The sequence below is a fragment of the Lissotriton helveticus genome, chromosome 9, assembly GCF_964261635.1.
Source record: "Lissotriton helveticus chromosome 9, aLisHel1.1, whole genome shotgun sequence".
Taxonomy (NCBI): Eukaryota; Metazoa; Chordata; class Amphibia; order Caudata; family Salamandridae; genus Lissotriton; species Lissotriton helveticus.
In genome coordinates, this window is record NC_136070.1 from 203,346,824 (window position 1) to 203,370,564 (window position 23,741).

The following is a 23,741-nucleotide window of genomic DNA, read 5'->3' on the forward strand; positions in this document are numbered from 1 at the left end:
GGTGTTGTAGTTCCAACAGGGGTATTCCTGTATAAAAAGAAACAAAGAAGGTTTGGTTGAAAGGAAATATAGACACAGAGTAAACAACATAAACATGAAGAAAGAGAAGACAGAAGCAAAGTGGGAACGCAAGTCTACATGTAAAAGAGTTAGAAAGACTTATTCATGCTTCATAGTTCGAGATGTTCAATCAGATGAGGGATGTGGGAGCGGAGTCTCACAGAATCCAGGAAGAATCCTTCCCACAGCGAGAAGAAGAGTCCCACCTTCGAGTACCTCCTTCAGGACTGAATGCCAAAACAGTACGAAGGAGAATATGGAATGCTGGATCGACTTAAGTTTGTGAAGGATGACCCAGGAAGCAGACAAGACCATGGGGAGCAGGTGTCAGAGAGTTAGGATGAAGGTTGATTGTCACCGACCTCCTACCAGTAAACCAAACTCTCGCCACAGGCCAAGAAGGATCCATGGTCAAACCAGTTGTAGTAAACGTTAAAAGGGAGAGGCGTGCATAGAGGGTGAGTGGCATTTTGGATGGCGTCCACTTATTTTTCTCTGTTTTTGGAAACTTTGGGTGTAGGAAATAGAAAAGCCATTTTTGTGAAAGAGGACAAAAGAGGGATTGATCTAAATAAAAGATGATAGGTCCTTAGAGATAAGAGAGGGAAAATAGGAAAACAAAATAAGGATTGAAGGCCTTAACCCTGAAAATTGCTGCCCAGAAATGGGAGAGAAAGCATAAAGACAGAGAGAAAGACAGTGAGAAAGAGAAAGAAGCGCTACATTTAAGAAGGTGCTTTACTCCAAAAATGGGAGGAAGACATGCTCAAAAGCATTAAACAGTTTTCCAAAGGAAGGCATTTAGAAAAAGCAAGGAAGATAGAAAGAGAGACTGTCAATTGCTAGTACATTTTACATTTTTTCTCTCATTTATTATTTACTCATTCCCCCCCCGGAGTTTTATATAATGCAAACTTGCCCGAAGGTATCGGAGAGCTTTAGATGAGCATCAGTTGCGTTACAGACGGACACATTCATTTTTTGTTAGGCACAGGGATATTAAGTGATTTGCCCAGAATCACAGGATGTTGAGTGTCACAGGTGAGCCTCAAAAACACTTCCCTAGCTTCTTGGTCGACCGCTCTAGCCATTAGGCCACATCCTTACCATGCGTCATTCTTCTGTGGTGAGGTAGCCAGCACTGCCCATGGCCAACCCACAGCAACTATAAAGGGAAGAAGAGACATTATTATCTAAGACTGTGTAAATTTGGCTAACAACATAAAAACGTTTCGTAATACAAAGAGTATGGGCCTTACTTTGAATTTGACAGACATGTACTCCGTCACAGGCATGATGGCTGTCCTGTTCGCCTTATTAAAAGTGTATTAGTTTATAATGCTTTTATAATAAGGTGGACAGAATATCCATCACATTTGTGACAGGGTGCCATCCAATAAACTCTAAATCAGGCCCCAGCTCTAATTTAATATCAAAACCCTATCTCATGTCATTCTATCTGTCCATTTTCATATTTTGTGACTTACACTATACATAACAGGCTGTCGAAAAAGCCCTTTTCTGTATCTGTATGTACGTGTATTTTGTGTGCTGTGGTGAGTAATGACATGAGTTCTGGACAACAAGCCATAGAGTCTGGTATAATTTTGTTTAGTGAATCAATTGAAGGATAGTTGAAGGATATTATTCTCCCATGAAAGAGGAGTGGAACCCAGTTCTCTAACTATGTGGCAGAGGTGTAACAAAGGCCCCCGCAGCCCCCACAGTGTGTGGGGGCCCCAAGCTCCTGGGGGCCCACCAGCACAATACTCTGGCTGGAGAGCTCCTAATTGAGTCTTGAGGGGTCCCTCCACAAACCGTACTGAGGCCCTCCCCCTCAAGTTTCGTTATACCAGTGGGCACAGTGGAATAAAATGAAGTAGATCTAGGAGAAATTTCCATCACATCGACGTTATCTTACATATTTTTGTAAACTTTGGCTTCTGCTTGTTAGGAGAACTCTCAGAAATTATGCCATTGCATAACAAACAGTTTTTTAGTGTGGGATCACTGGAGTAACACAAATTACCAGAAATCCACCAGCTGTTTTTCACAGCGCTTGTATTTTTCGCACTATCTTTACACAAAATGTGTCCCCCCATTTTAAATGAACACAAGCAAGCATTTTGGCACACTATAGTGCTAAATGCTATTTTTGGACTATGCATAATTTGTCATACTTTTACAAAATTGTTGTGACATTGCATAATTGCACAAAAGCAATTTATGTGATTCTGCACTCCTTAAATTTTAAGAACTCTTGAAGTGCCACAATATTACATTGAGTGCTTAATTTGTAAAAAAAAATGATGTGCCAGGGCCCTCATGAGGAGCCCACTGTAGCCTACACAACCCATTGCCCCTGCTAGCGCTACCAATTACAGTACCAAATCTGCTACTAACCATCACAAGTGTGAGAATTCAGACTATTCCAGGCCCCCAAAGCTATAAGAATAACCCGGGCAACAGGTATTAGTGATTTTTAACGTATATTGAATGAGTAAATAACTGTTGTAGTTCTCACTCTAAGTCAAACAAACAGCCTGTCATAAGTGCCAGTGCTTCAATTAAGAGCGGGCGGAGCACCGGAAACCACCGGTCCAAATTAAGCAATGAATGCACTTCCTCTTGCTATCACCAGCCACAGCCCGTGGAGGGAGTTGCGGTGGGGCAGAGAGGCAGGCGGGGGAGGGACAGGGTGGGGGGTGCTAAAAACCGGCATATGTATAATTGGAGGTAAGTAAACAATTTAATTAATAAAACGAATTTCGTTGCATGCCCTGCATCGCAAAATGCGATGCAGCGTGTGCTGCGAAATTCATGACTTTGGAAGCTATCACTAAGTCTGCAGCAGCTTTCACTTTCTTAACAAGCAACACCAAATCACAACACACACTCCTAATGCTCATCCTACATGTATAGCTGTTCTTGTCTCCCAACAGCACACTCTTACCTTCTGCTTCTTTACTCACATTTCTCATGCAACTATTTATGACAGCATCCCTACTGATTTTGCAGGATACCCGGCCATGCCCATTCAAATAGAATAACACAATGACAAATCAATGACCAAGGCCATTAATAACACAATGATAAATCAATCATCCTGGAACTACAAGTACAATATTGGTAGTACAGTAAATAATCCCATCAGACTACAGTTTGCAAAGTAATCCTCAAAATGTATACAAACTCCATTACATCTGCTGGATCATTTTAAAGTGAGCTATAGAACAAAATCTGACATAACCTAACACAAAAATTGGCAAAGTTAATTGATCTGGTCTTGTAAAAGTAATGCTGACATTTTGCTGCGCTAAAGTTTTTTTTACAGTGCTGTTCCCAATTGGTAAAAACAAAACTGCAAGGCATCAGCAAAGAGCCATCACAAGGAATACAGCATTACAAGTTAGCCCCATTTTGTTTTGATATTTATTGTTCCAAGAAGGCGGATGCCTTTCTTGATGCAGTAAATAAAAACAATTAAAAAATGAACAAGATAAGCCAAAGCACACACTACGCAACTAGCGGTCTGACAGCAATTGCAGGTGCCAGCCCTTACAATAGATAAATAAATAACTCAAAAAAGAGCAAGACGGGGCTGGACAGGGCCGTGAGAACAAGTCAGCACCACTAAGTAGCAAAAAAGCTGAGGTGGACAAGCAACAGAGCAAAAGTCATCAAAATGTTTTAAAACGCTGGTCTGGGAGCCACCCATAAAGTGGAGGAGTGCAGCAGTACGCTTGCGAAAGAGCAAAAAAACACACGCTCTTCAATTTATTGATAGACGATGAAGATAAAAGTATGCAGTGGAAGGAGATGTCATTCAATCAGAAAACAACAAAGAAGAAATGCTACAGAGAATTGTCAAATAAAGAATAGAAAGAAAATCACTAAATAAAGCACAGTGAAATTGGATAGAAAAGAAAGCTATCCAGGCAAGTGCAAAGGGTTAACCCAGAGACTACTATATGAATATATATTAAATGTATTAGTGTCAATAGGTCTAAAGGTATCTGTAGTAGAGACCTAAAGATGGAATTCCTCCCCTAGCATGCTCCTAATCAGAGTGCACCTATCTAATAATCTTTATGTGTGTAGGACTACAACATCACAGGCTGCTATATAGTATTTGCAGTGTGCAAGATATTGGGTAACTATGTGAAAAGAGTGAAACCTTTGTCAAGCAACAACCACAATTCATACCAGGGTGAAGTCACAAACAAGAAAAATCTCAATATAACTTGTTCCTAACTCTCTGATAGCTTGGCACAAAGGCAGTCAGGCTTAACTTAGAGGCAATGTTTAAGTATTTATGCAGCAATTCATCCAGCAATAAATTGAAGCAAAACACAAGAAAAATAGAGTAAAATGTCATAAATAATTTAGAAGCAACACTACAAAAATCTAATCAGTAAAACCGGAGACATGCAATGTAAGTGAAAATAACGCCAAAAATCACAAGTGCCAACTGTGGTTATCTGGTTGTGCTGGACCGTGACAAAGTCACAAGTTGAAGCCAACCGCAATGGGGTGCGGGCCAGCTAAAGGAACCCTCTAATGAATAAGAGAACCTTAAATCCTGGTTGTGGAGTGCTGCGAAGTCTCTCATCGAGGATGCATTGCACAGTGGCAATTACTAGGTGCTGCTAAGCTGCAATGGGAGTTGCTGCATCAGTGTAGCTGATGTCGTCAACAAGGGACTTGTGATGCAAAGTCCTGCATCGTAATGTGTTGCACACTGACTGGTTCCGAAGATGCTGTGAGGCTTGCAATTCGAAGTCCTGCATCATTATCGAGGATGCCGTTGACAGGGATTGCGAAGGCCTGTGTTGAAGATGTATCATGCAATGGAGGTTCATGGAAGGCTGCGGCCAGCTATGCAAAGTCCCGGCTGGAGACAAACCATTCATTGGTCCTGATCAGGAGTCTGGTGAAGTGATGCATTGTGCAGTGGCTCCAATGCATTGGTTCTGCTGGAACAACAGTTGGTCTGGTAGAGCAACTTCAGGCAGGAGGCACTGGAGTCATGAGAGGACCTCAAGCAGCTCACCAAAACGATGCAGGCAACGATGGCAACAATGCCGTGCTTGAGGTTAGTGCTACTTGGAGCCCAAAGATCTACTTGCAAAGAGGCCATCAAGCCTTTGCTACTGCAAGTTGGACGTGGCGCACAGGGGTTCGGTTATTGCAACCCCACGTGGGATACTGGCCTCAAACTTGGTGAAAAGGCAGATCAGGCCTTGGGGTCTGTGTAAAATCACCACCTGTGTTGCAGAGCCCACAGAGTCCTGAGGAGGTCAGGATCTGCTGACTGGTCAACTTAGTTGCGGTGCCTGCAAATGCAAGGACCACAGTACAGATGTTACAAGGGAAAATGTCCAGGGGGTCGAATTCTACAAAGTGGCACCTTGTGCAGTCCTCCTTGAGTTACAGAGTCATATCGGCTCGTTTACATGTTTTTGTGGAAATTGAGTAGGACCAAGAGACTGCTTAGGAGGGATAGTCATCCTTAATAAAATCCATAAATAAAATGTAAAAACGTTTTACATTTTTATTTATGGATTTTATTAAGGATTACTAGCCCTACTAAGCATTCTTTTGGTCCTACTCAATTTCGATAAAGGACCACAGTACAGATGTTACAAGGGAAAATGTCCAGGGGGTCGAATTCTACAAAGTGGCACCTTGTGTCTGGAATTATCTTCAGTGCCCATTTCCTGTAGTAACTACTGGGACCTATATCATTGGCTATAATGATGAATCTAATGTTCTGTACTGGGAAATTAGGTGAGAGATGAAAACGTAGAATTGCATAGCGTCATGCTGCATTGTCTGTGAGCCCCATCTGTGCTGCATACCTCAAACCCATAATGAATTTTTTATAGCATTTTGCTTGGCTTAATTTGAAGTACACTATGAAAGTGGTGTTTGGAATGGCGTCATTTAAAGGTCAGGTTTTAGTGGTGTACACATAGTTTCCCCGGGTTGCCCCACCATGGGACATGGCAGTTTAGTGCTGAATGTTAGCTTTTGATTTCGACAGAATTGTTCAAACAGATGGAGTCAATAAAAGCAGCTTTTGCTGCTGTAGAGGGAAAGTAGCATGCTGCCATTGCCTGCCTAAGTTCAAATAGTAGCAATCGGCAGGTAGCTGTAAAACCTGCAGCACCAGGGAAAAAGAGAATGGAAAGGAGAATCTGTGGTTCTACTTTCAGGCATCTCAAGAGAAGATTCATGAATATTCATGAGCTTTAATTCTCAACTCTATTACACTTTTATAAGGCAGTAAATGAGTTAGCAGCCTGTGTACCTCAGCCTACGTTTTGCAACATTTTTTAGGCAGGTATTCAAATATTTCCCCTATTCAACACAATACTTTTAATCATGCTAAAATCAAATTCTACTCCTTTTCACTGTGGCATAGCAATGATGACAGAGGCCCTGGTTCATGGAAGTAAAATGGGCCTTCTACCCAAAGTGTAAGGAAATACAGCCATAATCGAAGTGCCTTTTGTGATTTCCATATTTTGTCAGAGCTATTGACTGTGCGCCCACATGGATAGTTTTATATAGGGCAAGGAAGCAGATTTCTCACTAATCCAGGGTACACCACTTTCTGTATGTTGAAGTTTCGTACACAGTGGATTGTCAAAGAACATACTGTAGGAAATTAATTTGACCTGCAATTCCTTTAATTGACCTAGATGTAGTATATTATGCACTTTGGTGGATCTAACAGAAGGGGGTACTGCTAGGCTAGAGGTACATGCGTTGTTGTTTGTTGAAAGCAAATATTTTTATACTTGTGTGATGGATTTGCCTGAAATTAATGTTTTTTGCTTTTTTGCAGGTGACAGTACGCGCCCCTTGAAGCTTTAGCCGCTAAATGCTGTTCCACGTTTGAAAATCCTTCAGAGATGAGGTATGAAACAGCTCATGTGCATAAATGCAAATGCGAACATACTTTTATTCCGAGTTGCTTACACGTTTCAATTGTGATCTTTTTTATGCTCCTCCTGTTATTTATTATTTGATGCTTAGAAAGACCGCAATTCAAACCCAAGGACACTGCAGGAGAGGATGCTACTACCGATAAATAATGTCAGCTAAAACTGTTGTACTCTACAATTCAGTTCAGTTCAAAAACTTTATTGCGGGTAGTTTTAACCATAAAAGCACATACAAATACAATGTACAGTTTTCAAACATATCAATTATATTTTAAGATCAATTCATATATAAAATAGATCATCTTAAATTCATCGAAGTGGGAAGAGATAAGATATTAAAAGCTGTAAAAATTTAAATTAGACTACAGGTACTTAAAAATTGTAAAATATCCCTGTATGAGCTCCTTCATTCCCTACGTCTCTACGATAGAGCTGGGTGCAATATGTGTACCAATTTTAACTAAGCAGATTCCTTCGAGTTAACCACATTGAGAACAAGAACTTTGCTAGAGCAGCCACTATCACTGCGTTGGTGTCAGATTTCAAGATCCTGAAAAAAGCGAGATAGTTCTTAATACCCAAGTTGTTGCACAACTGGATTATCCACTTTCTCCGGATATTGCCATAGGCCGGACAGAAGAGGGTAACGTGAAGAAGGGTTTCATCCTCTATTCGACAGCCTGGGCATGGGCGTACAGGACCCCCCGACCACCTGTCAGTCGTTGAATATAAAGGCAGGGTTCCATATCTAAATTGAAGATAAAGCTTCTTCGCTAAGGAAGGTTGTATGGCATCTATCTCCTGTTCAAAGCTATAATGTGACTTATAATCCAGAAAGGCATCAGTTAGACTTGAATGTTTAACTGAGCAATATACCTTCCTTAGAATAAAGTCTTTTATAGTGTGAGACAAGGTTTTCTTGGAGATAGCTGAGCAGGAGGCCTCAGGATTGGACCAGAGATTCTCGTGCCCAATCAAGGTAAAAGACTGCCTTACAAAGGATAACCAGGGAATCCTGCCTGCGCCTAGAGAGGCCATCACCACCTTTAACTCCTCCTTATAGCTCGCCAACTCGGGAGTACTCCTCAGCCTCCTCCAATAAAGGAGTGGGCGTGAGGCGATGGCATCTGCAATCGGGCAGATATTCAAATCCAGCCTGAGCGGGACTAGCGGAGTGTTTCTTGGCAAGGTAAAAATTTGCATGATAAAGTTGTTTTCTGTAATGGATAGCTCGTATGATGATAAGTGCCCCCAAAGTTCCGCCCCATAAAGGGATAAAGACCTAGCTTGAACTTTGAATATTTCGAGTGGGGCACTTACTATTTTTTGCACACAGTTTTTTTGGACTTTTAAAATCCCCCCTATGGCCTGGGTTAATCTTAGATTGGCCATGGCCATTTGTGGACCCCACCCCATTTTGCCATTCAGAGATAGGCCTAGATAGTAAAAAATTGGGACCCTTTCCAGGGGTCTGCCTTCCATCGTAGGATGGGGACAATTAATGGTACTAGCGTTGAATACCATGTACTTGGTCTTGTCAATGTTAACCATCAGGTTTCTTTTATTACAAAAGTTGATGAACTGGTTCAACACCCGCTGCATGCCCATTGGCTTTTTAGAAAGCAGCAGTGTGTCGTCCGCAAACATTAATGCGGGAAATCTTTGGGAAGCCAGTTTTGGGGAATCGAAGTCTTTGATAGTGAGGAGGTCTTCTATAAGCCCGTTGAGAAAGAGGGAGAAGAGGGTTGGGGCGAGCAAACAACCCTGCCTGACCCCCATCTCTACCGGGAACGGCCCCGTTAATTGGCAATACTTGCCAAAGCGAACTCTGGAAAAATTGCCTTTGTGGAGATGTTTGAATTGATAGCATAAGTATGGTGGAACCCCCATAGCTAGTAAGATGGTCCAGAGCTGGTTCCGGTCCACCATATCAAATGCGGACTTCAGGTCCACGAAGGTTAAATATAGGCTGCCCCCATCCAAAACAACGTGCTTCCAGTAAAGGACCTGGAGCCGGAATTATTGGTCAATTGTTGACATTTCGGCCCTAAAGCCCGCCTGAAGCGGGGTCAAAATATTATTATCATTGATCCAGTCCTGTGAACGTTGTAAAAGAAGCCTAGCAAAGATTTTCTGGCTCACATCAATAAGGCTGATAGGCCTATAGTTTGATGGTTCAAGCGGAGAACCCTTCTTATAAGTGGGGATTATCTCCGCCCCCAACCAGGGACATGGGAGAGGTAGCATTATATAATAATAATTTTTATTTATTTTAAGAATTTATAGAGCGCGCTGTCACCATTGCAGGCATCCTGGCGCTAACAGAAACCAGAGAGGAGCAAAAAACAGGTACCGGGGGAGAAGGCTAGCAAGGGAAAAGCCAAGTTTTCACCTTTTTTCTAAACTGCAAGAGTTCATTAATGGACCTAATCTCGATGGGGAGAATGTTCCAGAGTCTGACAGCAGCCACTTCAAAGGATCTACCTCCAGCTCTGACCTTACAAAATCTAGGAACAAGTACCAGTTTAGCATCAGATGAACGAAGATGTCTGGTAGGGGCATACCAAACAAACTTGGATCTTAGAGGGGCTGGACCACAGCCATGGAGAGCCCTAAAAACTATACAGAGGGCCTTAAATTGGATCCTCTGTCTAAGAGGAAGCCAGTGTAGTTTTGCCAGGGCAGAAGGTCCATGAGATCTTCTCGGCAGCCCCAAAGCCAATTTAGCAGCCGCAGATTGGACCCTTTGGAGCCTATCCAGTAGATACTCAGGTGCCCCGAGCAGGAGGGCATTACAATAGTCCAACCTGCTCAGGATGGTACATCTAACCACTTGGGCGCGGGCATGGGTAGGTAAAAGGGGCAGAACCTTCCTTAGTGAGCGAAGGATGGCAAGGCAACAAGCCGATGTTTTCTGCACATGGGTGTCCATGCTGAGCCCATGGTTCAGCATGACCCCTAGGTTGCGGACATAGTCCGCAGGCCGTACATTGGAGCCTGTTTCCGGGGGTCAGAAGTTGTGAGGGAAAGGGCGAGGGATCCTCGTTCCAGCGCTGAAAAGCTCTTCGGTTTTCCCGACATTAAACTGAAGTGAGTTAGCCTTTAACCATCTTGACGTGTTCCGAAGACAATTGTGTAAAACCTCCACAGAGATAGAGTCCTCTCCTTCCAAGGAGAGGATCATCTGCGTGTCATCGGCATAATTGACAATTCTGATGCTGAATCCTTTGATAAGCGAGATTAGCAGCCTGAGGTATACATTAAAAAGGATTGGGCTGATAGCAGAGCCCTGGGGAACTCCGTGCAGTACCGGGGAAAAGGATGATTGGAAAGGATGCAAGGAAACTGCCTGCTGCCTATCCTGCAAAAAAGAGTGGAACCATTGCAGTGCCGAATCTCTCACTCCTACCTCAAACAACCGCCTCAGTAAGATCTTATGGTTTACCGTGTCAAAGGCGGCAGACATATCGAGCAGGATCAAAAATGATGCCTGTCTTCTGTCTGCACGCCTTTGAAGTTCGTCCATGGCGGTGATGAGGGCTGTTTCGGTTCCATGGGCAGGCCGAAAGCCAAATTGGTCCTCGTCAAGTAAAAGATGATGTTCCAGGTGGGTGGAAAGACTGTTACTAACCACCCGCTCGACTATCTTGGCGGGGAACGGCAGCAGTGAGATAGGCCGATAGTTTTTGGAGCAATCAGGATCCAAGGAAGGTTTTTTAACAAGGGGGAGACTAACCCCCGTTTCCAGATAGCAGGGACGGTGCCAGTCACCAGGGATTTATTGCAGATAAGATGGAGTGGGGGGAAGAACTCATCTTGAAATTCCTTCCAAATTTTGGGAGGCACCGGGTCCAAAGGAGAGCCGGAAACAATCCCTCTAGTAACCTTGGAAAAGTTATCAAATATAAGCGGCAGGAACCTGCACAATGACTTGTCCAGGGCCAAAACCGACTCAGGTAGTGGGTCAACCGGGGGAGCGAGACCAGGGTCAGAAGGGGAGTCAGTGTCAAGAGGGGTATCCAAGTCTTTAAGGATCAGTTCTATTTTCTCCTTAAAGAATGTGGCAAGATTGTCGCAGAGATCTTGGGACGGGACCATCACATTCTTGCAAGACTCCGGGTTGGTGACGCTATTTAAGATGTTAAAAATTCTCCTAGAGCTGTTGGCGGTGTTACAGATCAGAGAGGAGTAATAGTCAGCTTTAGATTTTTTAATGAGATTTTTATAAGCAAGAGTCTTGGTTTTCCACATTTCTTTGGTGATTTCATTGTAGTCTCGTCTCCACCTTCTCTCAGCTTGGTTACAACCCAGTTTTAGAGTTTTTAGCTCGTCGTTAAACCAGGGGGCAGAGTCTTTACCCCTAAAGAGCCGAGTTTTTAGAGGAGCAAGAGTGTCGACAACCAATGAGATGCTGTTGTAAAAAGAGTTGTAATTTTCATCAGCGCATTTGTTCACATCGAAGAGCGAGTCCAGGTGGAACAATTCACCAGAAGGGTGTAGTCGTGAGAGAACCTTCCAGTCTCTGCACTTAATTTCCCTGGTCAGGACAGGTGCCTTGTGCAGGTCCAACTTCTTAAAAAGAAAGAATTTAACTAAAGAGTGGTCTGTCCAATCCATTGGCAGAGTGTCCCCCATAACCACCAGGTCTGGCACCGCAAAGACCAGGTCCAAGAGGTGGCCTGCTTTGTGGGTGGCCTTGGAGACCAATTGGGAGAGACCAAAACTTTCACATGCTTGAAGAAGGTTTATGAGAGCTGAATCAAGTGTGCCATTGCGCCAAAGATTGAAATCGCCGAGGATAAGTAGCTTCTGATGAGATAAGGCGATATTGGTCAGGGTGGTGATTAGCGCTTGTTGCTGTGGAAGGCTAAACGTCCCTGGAGGGCGGTAGCAGACTAGCCCAGTGACAATAGTCCCAGAGCGGGTCTGGATAGAGAGCCCCAGCATCTCAGTGCCCAAAGTAGGGTCTAAGTTAAGAATCTTAATGCTGCAGGTATGGGACCCAAACTATCGGTTCGTCTCTAAAGAGGTCGCCCGGAATCCTATCCAGCCCCGGAGCTTTATTAGGTTGCAGGCTAAATACAGCCGTTTGAACCTCGGCCAAAGAAAAGGGTGGTGTGCACCACATGGGATCCGGGGCCAGAAGGCTTAAAGGGGCCTCACTTCTCGATGTAAAGGGGATAGAGTAGAGCGCTTTAAAATGTAGAGACCAAGATTCTTTGGGGATGTTTGGGTCAATCGTGGTCTTACCTTCTGGTTTCCCGGTATGAACGAGATTCCAGAAGGTCCTTGGATCTTTTGCCATGAGTGCAGATCTGATGGCTTGCCATCGTTCTACTTCCCACTCTGATTTTGCATTAAAAATAATTTGCTTGTATGCCTGCCTGGCTTCGGTTACAGATACCTTATTACCTTGTTTAAGTGCCAAAAGCAGTGCACACTTCGCATCCCTGCAACCCCTATTAAACATAGGGTTTCTTTCACCTTGCGTTCTAGGCTTGATGGGGGCTGTTTTATAAAAACAGTCCACCAATATTGCAGTTAGATGCTTATGTATTCCAGAAAAGTCACTTTCCACACCATTTTCAGAGGGGATATCAATAGTTAGATTTGCCCTTTCTAGCAAGGGAATTAAACTCAAGTACATTTTAGCCATGTTTTCGGTGGACAGCTTCATATTTGCCCATCGAATTCTCCTCCCTCCTTGAATTATTCTGATGTCACTAGTTGGAGGGGTTTCCCAATCTTGGCCCTCATTAGTCAGGTGAAGGTCCATCTCTATGGCCAGGGGATTGTGGTCACTTTCTGTACGGCTGGGTATATGAAAATTTAGGACTCTAGGCCACAATGCCATACTAACCATAAAGTACTCAATTACGGAAGAGTGCCCCATTCCACTGTAAGTTGACTGCCCTGGACTGTCCCCCTGAAATCGGCCATTACAAGCTCTAATAGAGAAGGAATAGGTGAGGGAGGTTAGCTGAAGTGGCAGGGCTGACCAGTATTTAGCTTGGTAGATGTTTGGGGGCGGGACTAGCCAAGTTTCGTCTTCTTGTGTTGTAATCTGGGAAACACCATTAAGTGGTTCGAAGTGACAATTAAAGTCTCCACCAATCAGCAGTACAATGTCACCCGGGAGAGAGTGTAATAAAGTGTTCAGAGAGTCTAAAGCCTGGGAGGTTCCTCCTGATCGAAATGGCCATGAATAGATATTAATGAGTGCCAGTTTTGGTGTTTTGATAAGGGACATAAGGATACATGTCAGATCAGAACTGTTAGTATCAATTCTTTTCATCGTGAATCCAAGGTGAGCACCTACCCATCTGCACAAACCCCCCGATGGTCTACCTCTTGGGCCCTTTATGGCTGGCTCCATATAGGTAACATATCCCAATCTGTGCGTAGGATTAAGAGCCCAAGTTTCCTGGAATAGGCAGATCCCGTGGAGATCTACAAAAGCGCACCAATCCGGGATTTCTAAGTTAGCAGCAAGTCCCGCTATATTCCAGGATAAGATTTTTAGGGTCCCATCTTGGAGGGACGGCCTAGATTCCATATTGTCTTGATGACCCAAGCTGTTAGATCCCCCGCTACAGTAGTGGCCGCGTCTTGGACTAAATCTAGATGTAAAGACGAGATTTGAACAGGGGGTACGGCATTTTGGGACTTAAAAAGTATGGAAATTGGTGGAGTAACCACGGTCTCCCACGTGGCTAGGGGCTATTTTCCCCCATCATGGAAGAGTTCTTCGATGGTGGGTGGGGGATCCAAAAACCCTACCATCCCCCCCCTGTCTTTCCATCCTGTAGTCTGCTGATAAGGGCGATGCTTGGAAGAGAGGAGGCATTTATGGTCAGTCCACCTGGTCCAGTAGACTGAACCTATTGTTAACTGGGAAACCCAAGACATCATCACTCCCCCTCCATCTCCACATGCCCTCTTCATGGTACCAGGTATCTTCTTGTGGATACCATTGGTAAAAATTCCCGGTGTCATAGGTATGGAGTGAGTTGGCTAGTGGATAGAAGTAGCTTAGCTTTAACGTTTTAATAGTTGTGGCTGAACTATTGAAACGGCTACTACACACATGATCAATTACCCTGCTGTTCTGGAAATTTATAACAACACAGTCCCCGACCACGTCTTTCGGGTTAGGACCCACCCACCCAACTCTTCGAACAAACAGAATCTTACTTTGAACACTACTGAGCAAGGGTCTATGTGTGTTCAACCAGTGAATTGATTTGTTTTTAAGTTCCATAAATGATTCTAGTCTGTTGGGGGCCAGCTTAGGGACCCCAGTAAGGACGACCACATAGGGAGCACTCTCAGGAGGTAGGTCGATGCGAGGTGGGTCCAAGGAGCAATGATTAACCCTTGATAGATTTGTAGGGGCTCTGCCCGGAGATTTTGGCTTAGTTGTTCTTGAAGATGGCACTTTACCAGCAGATATGGGCACAGTATTGCTTAGACTTTCACTGGGTCGTTGTGTGATAATCGCAGACAGTGGGTTGGAGGGGCAAGTGGTAAAGGGCTTAGGGTGTGGTGGCGGAGCCTCCACAGCAGCAGTTGGAGATTGTACTTGAGCTTTAATAACAGAAAGTTATTTTACGTAGTCCGTATTTTTCAGAAGTAAGTCCTCCATTTTTTCGCCAGCTTTTTTTCAATGGATTTTAATGTTTGCTCCAAGGGCTGTATAAATGATGATAAAACCGAACTCAATTTTTCCACCATGAAATCTGCATTAAAAATGCTTAGGGATGCAGAATCAGTTTGGGCTTCAGGAGGGCTCGGTGGAGGGATCGGAGACTCGCTAAGCTCACCTTGCTCTACAGCTAGTGGTTCAGTACATTTGTTATGTTTAGACTGTTTTGGTTTTCTCCCCCGAAGTGGTGCACTCGCCCGCTTCCGTTTGGGAATTGCGCCTTCATTATTAATACTGAGTTCAGGAGGAGTTATGGGTCGTTCTGAATGTACGGTCGCCTAATGGCATACCCGCCCAGATAAAGGTTGTTTGATAATGTCCTCCGTACTCAATACATTGATAGATGGGATGTTTATGTTCCCAGGGGACCCTTCTACTTCAGTTGTTTGTAGGAGGGGCCCCGGGGAGCGCACGTGGGCTAGCGGACCCAGAGATGATCTCTTCAGAAACACCAGATCCTGTGACATCCGGCGTTCCGCCATGGCAATCTCTAGTTCCAACACTGATGAGGCCCTCATTATGAATTGGTCCAATGTCCCTGCTACATGCCCTGTGGGTGTGGGTTTCATGCCCCTACGGGCCACCATATGAACTTGGAAATGTGGACAGGGGCTGTCAGTACTCACAGTTTCCAGTAGGCATTGGAGAATGGGCCTGGTCCTGTCTCTTCCGGTCTGTAATGGGCTAGAACGGGCCCACCCTTGCCTCGGCTTCGTCCGGCTCATCCCGCGCGTGTCCCGCGACACGGAGGTGTGTGCTTCTAAATGCTCCTCCTGGCGCTGCTGGCACGTCACTGGTGCGTGCCGCCACTGAGGATGCCGGGAAATGTAGTCCCGGGGTGGCGGCGCGGGTAGTGGTGGCGTCCGGTGGAGTGGTTCTTTGGCCCCCGGTGAGTGTCAGCATAGGACAAGGTGCTCTGCAACAAAGGTAACGCTCCCCCCGCTCTGCCGAAGTGCGCGCTTCTAAATGCACCTCCTGGCGTCGCTGGCGCGTCACTGGTGCGTGCCGCCGCGGAGGATGCTGGGAAATGTAGTCCCGGGGCGGCGCCACGGGTAGTGGTGGCGTCCGGTGGAGTGGAGTGGTTCTTATGCCCCCGGTGAGTGTCAGCGTAGGACAAGTTGCTCCGCAACAAAGGTAACGCTCAACAATATATGGTGATTAGGAGGAAAATGGCATTCAAAACCACTGAGATGACAAATGAGGATGCTAGAAAAGATGCTGTGATAGGTCATGGTCATGAGTGAAATTGTTATGATTGGTGAACCTTAGGAAAGGAAAGCATCACTGACCCCTTTCACATCAACTTAGCTATCACATGTTCAAAATGACAAATTATTTCTCAACCATAAAACATACATAATTGTATGCATATTTTCTTTCATATGGTGTATGGTATATTCTGCATTGCTTAGAAGGTAAATTCCATGCTTCCAAAAAAAAAGAGGTTCCTCTTGAAGAGTGTACCACAGTATTACAAACTCATATTATACCACTGTCTGACTTAGCCCTCTCTGCAAGTTTCACCTAGCTTGTTTTCTGAATTTCATTTTTGTTTGCATTAAGACTCAAGTGTTTGTGCTCCCTAAAACATGGTACAATTGGCATATTTAATTTACTTAAACGTCTCTAGTATATGATACTACCTGGGCTGTAAATTAAATGCTACTAGTTGGGCCTGCCACCTACATAAGTAGCACCTCAAAACATATACCAGGCCTGCCATTGTAGCCTGAAGTTCAGTTTTAAAACTTGCAGTTTGACATGACTAAACATTCCTTTTTAATACATATACGTCACCCCTAAGGAAGGCCATAAAAAGCCCATAGGGCAGAGTGCATTGTATTTAAAAAGTAGGGCATGTGTTTTTAAGATTTACATGCCCTATAAGTGAAAATATCCTGCCCTGTTGTTTGAGGGCTGTCTTGTTCTCCAGAGCACTACCCTGTTTCTTTTGGCCTGCTTTGTTCCTCAGAGAACTGTCCTGCTGCTGCCATAGAACTCTTCTGCTGTTTGAGACATGTTGTTCCCCAAACGTCTACCCTTTTTTTGAGGCCTTCCCTGCTCTGAAAGAAGGAAGATTGGACCAGTTCCCTTCATCCCTGGTTATCCTGAGTGACTCCAAGGGTCAGTTGGCTAGCGTCCTGTTCTGAGCTACAAGGACACAACAAGCCTCAGAGACTTCCCTGCTACTGGCCAGCTGACCGGCTACACTCGACCTACCTGGACTTTCAACTGGACCTGAAATGAGCCCTTCTGGGCTCTGCTTGAGTGAGTCCCTGATACCCAAGCAGTGCCTCCACAGGTGCTTGACCATTGGCTAGCATCATAGAGCACTATTCTTTCCATAGCTGAAGGTTCCATCAAATCCAACATGAAGCCATCGCATAACAAGTCCGGTAAGGCCTTGCACCGAGGACATAAGGTATGATTACCAGCGGGCCAAATTTTGTCCTGTGCCTTGCTTGCACTCCATTAAGGTTGATCTGAATTTGTGACTTTGCCATACTACAGTGCAACTAGATACCCACAGTTAATGCGTTCTGCTTCTCAGTGCTATTTTTATTTAAACCTTTCAAATTTAATGTCTTCGGTCCTACGGATTTCTTTTATCATTCTAGTATCAATTTATTTATTACAATGTATACTATTTTTTTTAATTAGTTTAGGATTTATTATGCGTTGTGTTTTCACTTTATTACTGTTTGTGTGCTGCATAAATTCTTTTTTTCATCGTCATTAGATTAAGCCTTACTGCTTCTGTGCCAAGCTACCAGAGGGTTAGGGGCAAGTTAATTTAGTGACTTTTGTGGTTCACCCTGACAAGGACAGTGGTTGTTGCTAAGTAGGGTTTTCACCCCCAGCCAATAACCCACATTCTTACAACTGAATAAACCTTCAAAATACCCAATACAAATAAAATATCAACAGCATTCCTTAAATTCTCAGTTATTCTAACTATGAAGCTTTTTATCAGATCAACATTACTCCAAATGCAGCAGTCAGCACATATGTATTCTTTCTCCTTGCTTAGCCTTGTAACTTTGTATAATTCATCACTATTTCCTCCAAGACGACACAGTCATGCAACCTTTGAATGAAGCACATCTAGTTACCAGACAGATGACTGCAAATATATATGCTTGCAGATCATTAAAGACATGCAGTATTATAATTTGAGATGGAAAACATAATAAACCTTGAAACCTTGAGATGGATTATTATGGTCAAATAGTGTGTGATTTGACATCAGTATGCTCCTGACATGCTTGAAAAGGTATCACGTGGTTACAGTGTGACATGTTACGTGTCATACAATTCTTTGCAGGTGGTCGTCTCTGTTCGTTTTCTTGTTTGACTGCAGTTGTGCTTGCATGGCTTCTGTCCTCTTTTCTTTAAATCCCGACAAGACAGATATTGATGAAATCCTCTAACCTGGAGCTGGCAGATCGGATTGATTAATGGGGCCAGTAAGCACTTTTCAACCTGCTGCTCTTTATCACAGTTACAGTTGATTAGTCATTGGTCATGGAATACAAGGTCAAGGACAAGATCAGCAGAGTTGTTTTGTATCTTTATATACTCCATTGCTCCAAAGAGTGCTATACCTTCTGAAAAAAGAGCAGTAAAGTCCCATTCATACCTGTAGCTTTACCAGGGAGTACACAAGTCCCTCTGCCTACATATTCTTTAGAAAAGAACTATGAATTGTGCAGCATATCAATTAATTTACAGTCTCTGTTTAGCCATTGAGAAAATAATATGTTTTGAACTTTAAATATATTTTTTTGATTGATAAACATGTTTGCTCAACTTTTCGTCATCATTTTCACAGTATGAACAGAAGTCATTGCTATTCTAAAATACATGCCTTTGCCACTACAGATGCATACATGGACCCAGGTTGAGAATAGAGTTAAACGTTTTCATGCCAAGAAAATAACTTTTGGGAATATGCTCCAACAACTAGACGTGCTAGCATCATGTATTTTCAATGTGCTCCTAATAGATCTGTCAAAGGTTCCAAGGCCTTGTAGGAAAATACCTATCCCGAATGTTTGCCAAACCATATTTTCCTTTAATTATGACAAAGTAATATTCCAATCTTTGCTTAGTATTCAACAATCGTGTCAATATCAATGTATAAAGAGCAAGACCTTTGGCTTGTGAGAAATTGAAGTATATTTAAATGGAATTTGACTGAATCAAACATAGATTATGCAAATTAACGTATTACATTGGTCTTGCATTCTTTACATCCTGCGCTAAAAACCTGTGATATGAGTGATGCAACGTCCAGCCTTCTTAGGTGTAATTGGAGGTTTGCCAAGATGAGTATTTGGCTAGAGTCCATAGTGCCTGCACTGTGCAATTCCTGGAATAGTACCATACTTATGCATCTGCATTACCAAACACAGCCAACAGTCGTCGTATTTCTTGGTCATTGTTGGCCGCAGTTTATTACTTATTACATACCTCATACATATCCAAACTCCCCTGAACACCTTATTGTTGCAGGGGTCATAAATCATGATCACAAGTCATTGCAAATTGGGTATCATACAGTGACAGTTGGACATCATAAATCATCAGCCATAAATCATTGGCTGTTCATAAATCCCTTGTTTGTCTTTGCGCATTTGCATATCCTAGGACTGTAAATCACCCTGACAGTTCGTAGATTCTTCTTGCTGTTTTCCATGCCCCTTTGTGTGCGGGGTAGCCTCTCCCTGGAGTTATGCTCCAACTCGCTACCTTGCTAGTCTCTTTTGTGCTTTGCCATCTAGCGGGTGCTGGGTTGCGAGCTCTGTCTCCGTTTGCTACCCCCTGTTCGTCAGGCCTACTCACCCTGCCATAAGGCATCCCAAAGGGAGCGCCCTCCTTCTACACACCACCCTGTCGATGTCCTTCCATAACCAAATCAAAGCACCTTTTGTTTCACCAGCACTGCAACGCTGCTGTTACCTAGGTGTGGGTGGGACTCAAGATTTTCGGCACCGCTCCCCCAGCTCGCTAATGTAGAAGTGAGCTGCACTATGGGGGAGCGTCACCTTATATCCCCCTTTCCCTTTTGGCCATTGTACTTGACAGGGGGAGGGGAGGTGCCCCTGATTGGGAGATCTGAACCCTCACCTGGCCCCCATTGGTCCGGTGACCTGGTGCCACTCAGGCATGAGTCTCCAGACTGGGTAGTGCACCCCACTCTGATTCAGGGCACTTCCCGGCAGTGCAAACCAGTTCCATGTCAGCCTCTGGAGGCCATTATGGTGCTGGCCCTCGAGCCCCCTTCAGGGGTGGCCTCTGCATAATGCCCGCACTGTGCCCATTCCACGAATAGTACCATACTCATGGATCTGCATCACCAAACACAGCCAACAGTCATTGTATTCTATATAGTGACAGTTGGACGCTATAAATCATGGGTTATAAAATATCTGGATATCATAAATCATCCTGTCATAAACGGTCCTCATTTTGTTGTCATAAATCATTCTGCATGATCATCATAAATCATCCGCAATACATCATTGTCTTGTCATAAATCACTTGCTTGTCTTTACTCATTTGCATTTCCTAGGGTCGTAAATCACCCGACGTAGATTGTTCTTGTTGTTTTCCACGCCCCTTTACGTGTGTGGGGTAGCCTTCCCCAGAGTTAGGCCCCAATTCACTACCTTGCTAGTCTCTTTTGTGCCCTGCCATCGGCCAGGGCTGGGCTGCAAGCTCCGTCTCCATTTGCTACCCCGTTTCTGTGATGCCTACTCACCCTGCCGTATCCCAAAGTGAGCGGCCCTTCTCCTACACACCTCCCTGTCGGTATACTTCTTAACCAAACAAAAGCACCTATGGTTTCTACCACACCGCCAGGAAGGCTTCCATCTTCCTGTGGCTCCCCCTTCCCTGTGTCGTCCGTTTTCACCTCCTGCTGCTCTTCATGTGCAGCCTGCCAATGACATCGCCCCCCAAAGGTTGCACAAGTAAACGCAAATACCTTCCTCTGATAAGTGGACCCTGCCCCACCCATAAAGCTCGGGCGGCCTGGGTGGATGAAGACATGTGTGGAAAAGTAAATTTTGCCATGTTATATGTGCCTACGTGTTCCCCATCTTATGTTATATGTGCATGATCGATATGCATGTATTCCCCTCTGATCGATTAAAGACGCAATTACAGTTGTGTCCATCTCTAGTATGCCAGTTTCCAGTCTTCGTGAAAGCAACGAATATCAGGCCTATGTAAACCTACGTTGCCTCGTTTTACAGTGTGCACGTTAATTCATTGAATTGTCCCCGTTTCTAGGCCCCAAAAGGGCCCGGACTCAGATTCAGCTCCTGTTTCCTGAACCCTCTCCGAGGAGCGATACAGCCCCCACCTGTATCCCTGACCCTTAGCTTACTTCTTGCCACGCAGTGCCCGGCCCGGCCTGGCTCTGCCTCCCAGTCTGCCAAGAGTATGTTATGTTTCTAGTTATCAGTTCAGCCCTCCTTCTCTGCATTCCTAAGCTACTGAATCGCATCAATAGTCTCCGGCATGGTCTACTCTTTATGTCTCCATGTAAGAGAAATACTGTATTAATATTCATAGAATATTCCTCGCACACGCACTACATGTAGAATAATGTATGCACCAGTCTTAATGTCTGTTAGCCTTTACCCTGATAACTTTTGTATTCTATCAACATGTACTCTAAACACCAGATACTAGATATGCCTGGGTACATGTCGCTCTGACACTCCAGACTTTAGTCTCCTCTTCTAGCGCAGAAGTCATAGCCCCCCAGTTCTCCCTAGTAACACGTCATTGCCAGTTTGCGCGCACCACTAGGTTAGAGGTCCCAGCTGCTCAGGTAGCCCCCTCCATGTTTCCGCCCCTTTTATGACATATTCTGTTACGTTTGCATCACATGTCTATGTACACGCCTTCTTGTTGCATCAGTTTTGCCCTTATCTTTCGCGACTGCTACAAACCCCGCCTACTGCTACGCCTACTGTATTGAATGTAATGTAATTGTTTTAACTATAAATATTGTGCACCGATATTAAAGTTTGCTAGCCAATTCCCAGATCCTGCCCGACAGCTGTCGGGCCCTGCCATCCTATTCCCGTACAGGCTGTCCTGTTCCTGTCCTTTATGCTTGATTAAAGCCTGTCAACTCCAGCTACCTCGTATCTTGACTCTTATTTATTGAGCTACCTGTTTATTGATTATAGTCAAAAATAGATCCGGTAATAATTTATTTATTTACCACATAATGGCGCCCGAATAGGAACTTGCCCTTTCCCCACGCGCCGGAGAAGCCACGCAGGCCCCCTGATCCTCTGCAGCCGTGACGGAACCATACCGTGCACGTGCAGATATTTCTGCTTCAAGTATCCCTCAGGCCCACGGAGGAGACGGAGGTTGCGGTCCAGCGTCCAGACGAGGCGGTGGAGGAACGCGGCGAGTCCCGACCAGAGCCCAAGCCGAGAGTCCAAGGTCCGAGGTATCCGGAGGCCCACCTGTAACTGAAGTCCGAAGTTCGTCCGTCCGTCGTCGTAGCAGTCCAGTCCAGTCCGAGGCCTTCCGTTCTTGCTGCCCGGTGAGTACCGTTGCTGGGGTAGTATCTAGACAGGGTCAATTAATTTGTCTCTGGTCCGTGGGTTTGAGTACGCAAATCCAACACGAAGTGTTCACTTAGGTGGGCGCGGGTCCTGACGTGTCTCTTTATGGGACCAGTAAGTTTCGTGCTGTTTTAGCAGTGCATCCAGTCATTCTAGTAAAGTTTCTGTTCTAGTAAGTTCTGTTCTCGAGAAATTCATGTGTTCTGTTTTCAGTATTTCAGGTAATGTTCTGTCCGAACTGTTGTTTTAAATGTTATTCCATGTGTTTTTATTGTCGTGGTATGAGTGATTTGTTTTCTTACAGTTATTATTGTGTTTATCGTGTATTGTATTGTGTCCAGACTCCAGCCTAAGTTATGCCTCTGTTCACGAAGTTACGTCAGTTAAAAACCAGAAAAGGTCTGCTCGAGGAAGCAGTTCCTGTCCCGCCTAGGGACAGTCCAGGTCATTTTATGTATCATAAGCATGGCATAAGTGCCATATTATATCTAGACTTATGGGTGGAGTACACCAAGGAATTAGAAGAGAAATATAGATGGCCCGTATCAGGTACGTGGGATGCCGAGTGCATCATGCGAGTAGAAGAAGCATTATGGAAAAAGAAAGCCAGACAGTCCCAGAAAGATGCCATCGAGTTATGGCGCAAAGAATCTCATAAAAGAACCGAAAAAGAAATCAGAAAGTCAGAGTTAAGTAGGGAATCCTCAGAAAGAGCCCAAGAAAGGGAATTAATCGAAATAGGTGAACGAGTTAAAGCCGAACAGTCAGACAGACAGAGAAATGCCCTCATTAAGGGTATGTATCCTCTTCTTGCCGAGGGCTTGCCAAAAGCAACCCCAGAAGCACCATGTAATTTTCCGCCGCCTTTAGTTCCGATTAAGCTACGTCACAAACCGACCGCAGCTGATATTTTTCTCTCGTCCTATTTGGACGACACAGTCCCAGAATATGCAAATACAGTTCCGCCAGCTCCTGTAAATAATGTAATTCCTGTTCCTCCAGCCACCGGGGCACCTGTTACAGCACCTGTTACGGTACCCCCGGTCCAACCCATAGTACAAGTTCCCGCTACATCGGTCACTCTGCCAGCACGAAGAGTATCAGTTGACGATTCTAGTTTAGGAGCCGCGGGGGGAGGTCCTCCTGGTACCCCGCCGCCACACAAACGTGTAACGTTAGTCGAGTTACATGAACGTGCGTTACAGCGTACGCCCAAACATCAGTCCGTTGCAGATATCAAGCGAGCTCTTACCGAATGCCGTTATGATCCAGTCCCAGGCGATGATAATATGGTTATATATTCATTGCGTGTAAGACGGGTGACCGAGTATTTGGACACCCTACCGAATATGAAAGAAGATCTAGACAGAATATATCGTTTCATCCGTACAGGGGATGATCCAGAAAGTATTGGCGAAGTCATGT

At 44.5% G+C, this 23,741-nt stretch overlaps 1 protein-coding gene across 3 annotated transcripts in view; it reads left to right on the forward strand.

The window, feature by feature from the left end:
• The window catches only part of LRFN5 (leucine rich repeat and fibronectin type III domain containing 5), a 1,086,380-nt gene that overhangs the window by 154,950 nt on the left and 907,689 nt on the right, over positions 1-23,741 (forward strand). For all 3 annotated transcript variants that reach the window (XM_078659745.1, XM_078659746.1, XM_078659744.1), the window contains exon 2: positions 6,914-6,985. The gene's annotated coding sequence lies outside the window, so the exon portion shown is untranslated. The remainder of the gene's footprint in view (positions 1-6,913; positions 6,986-23,741) is intronic.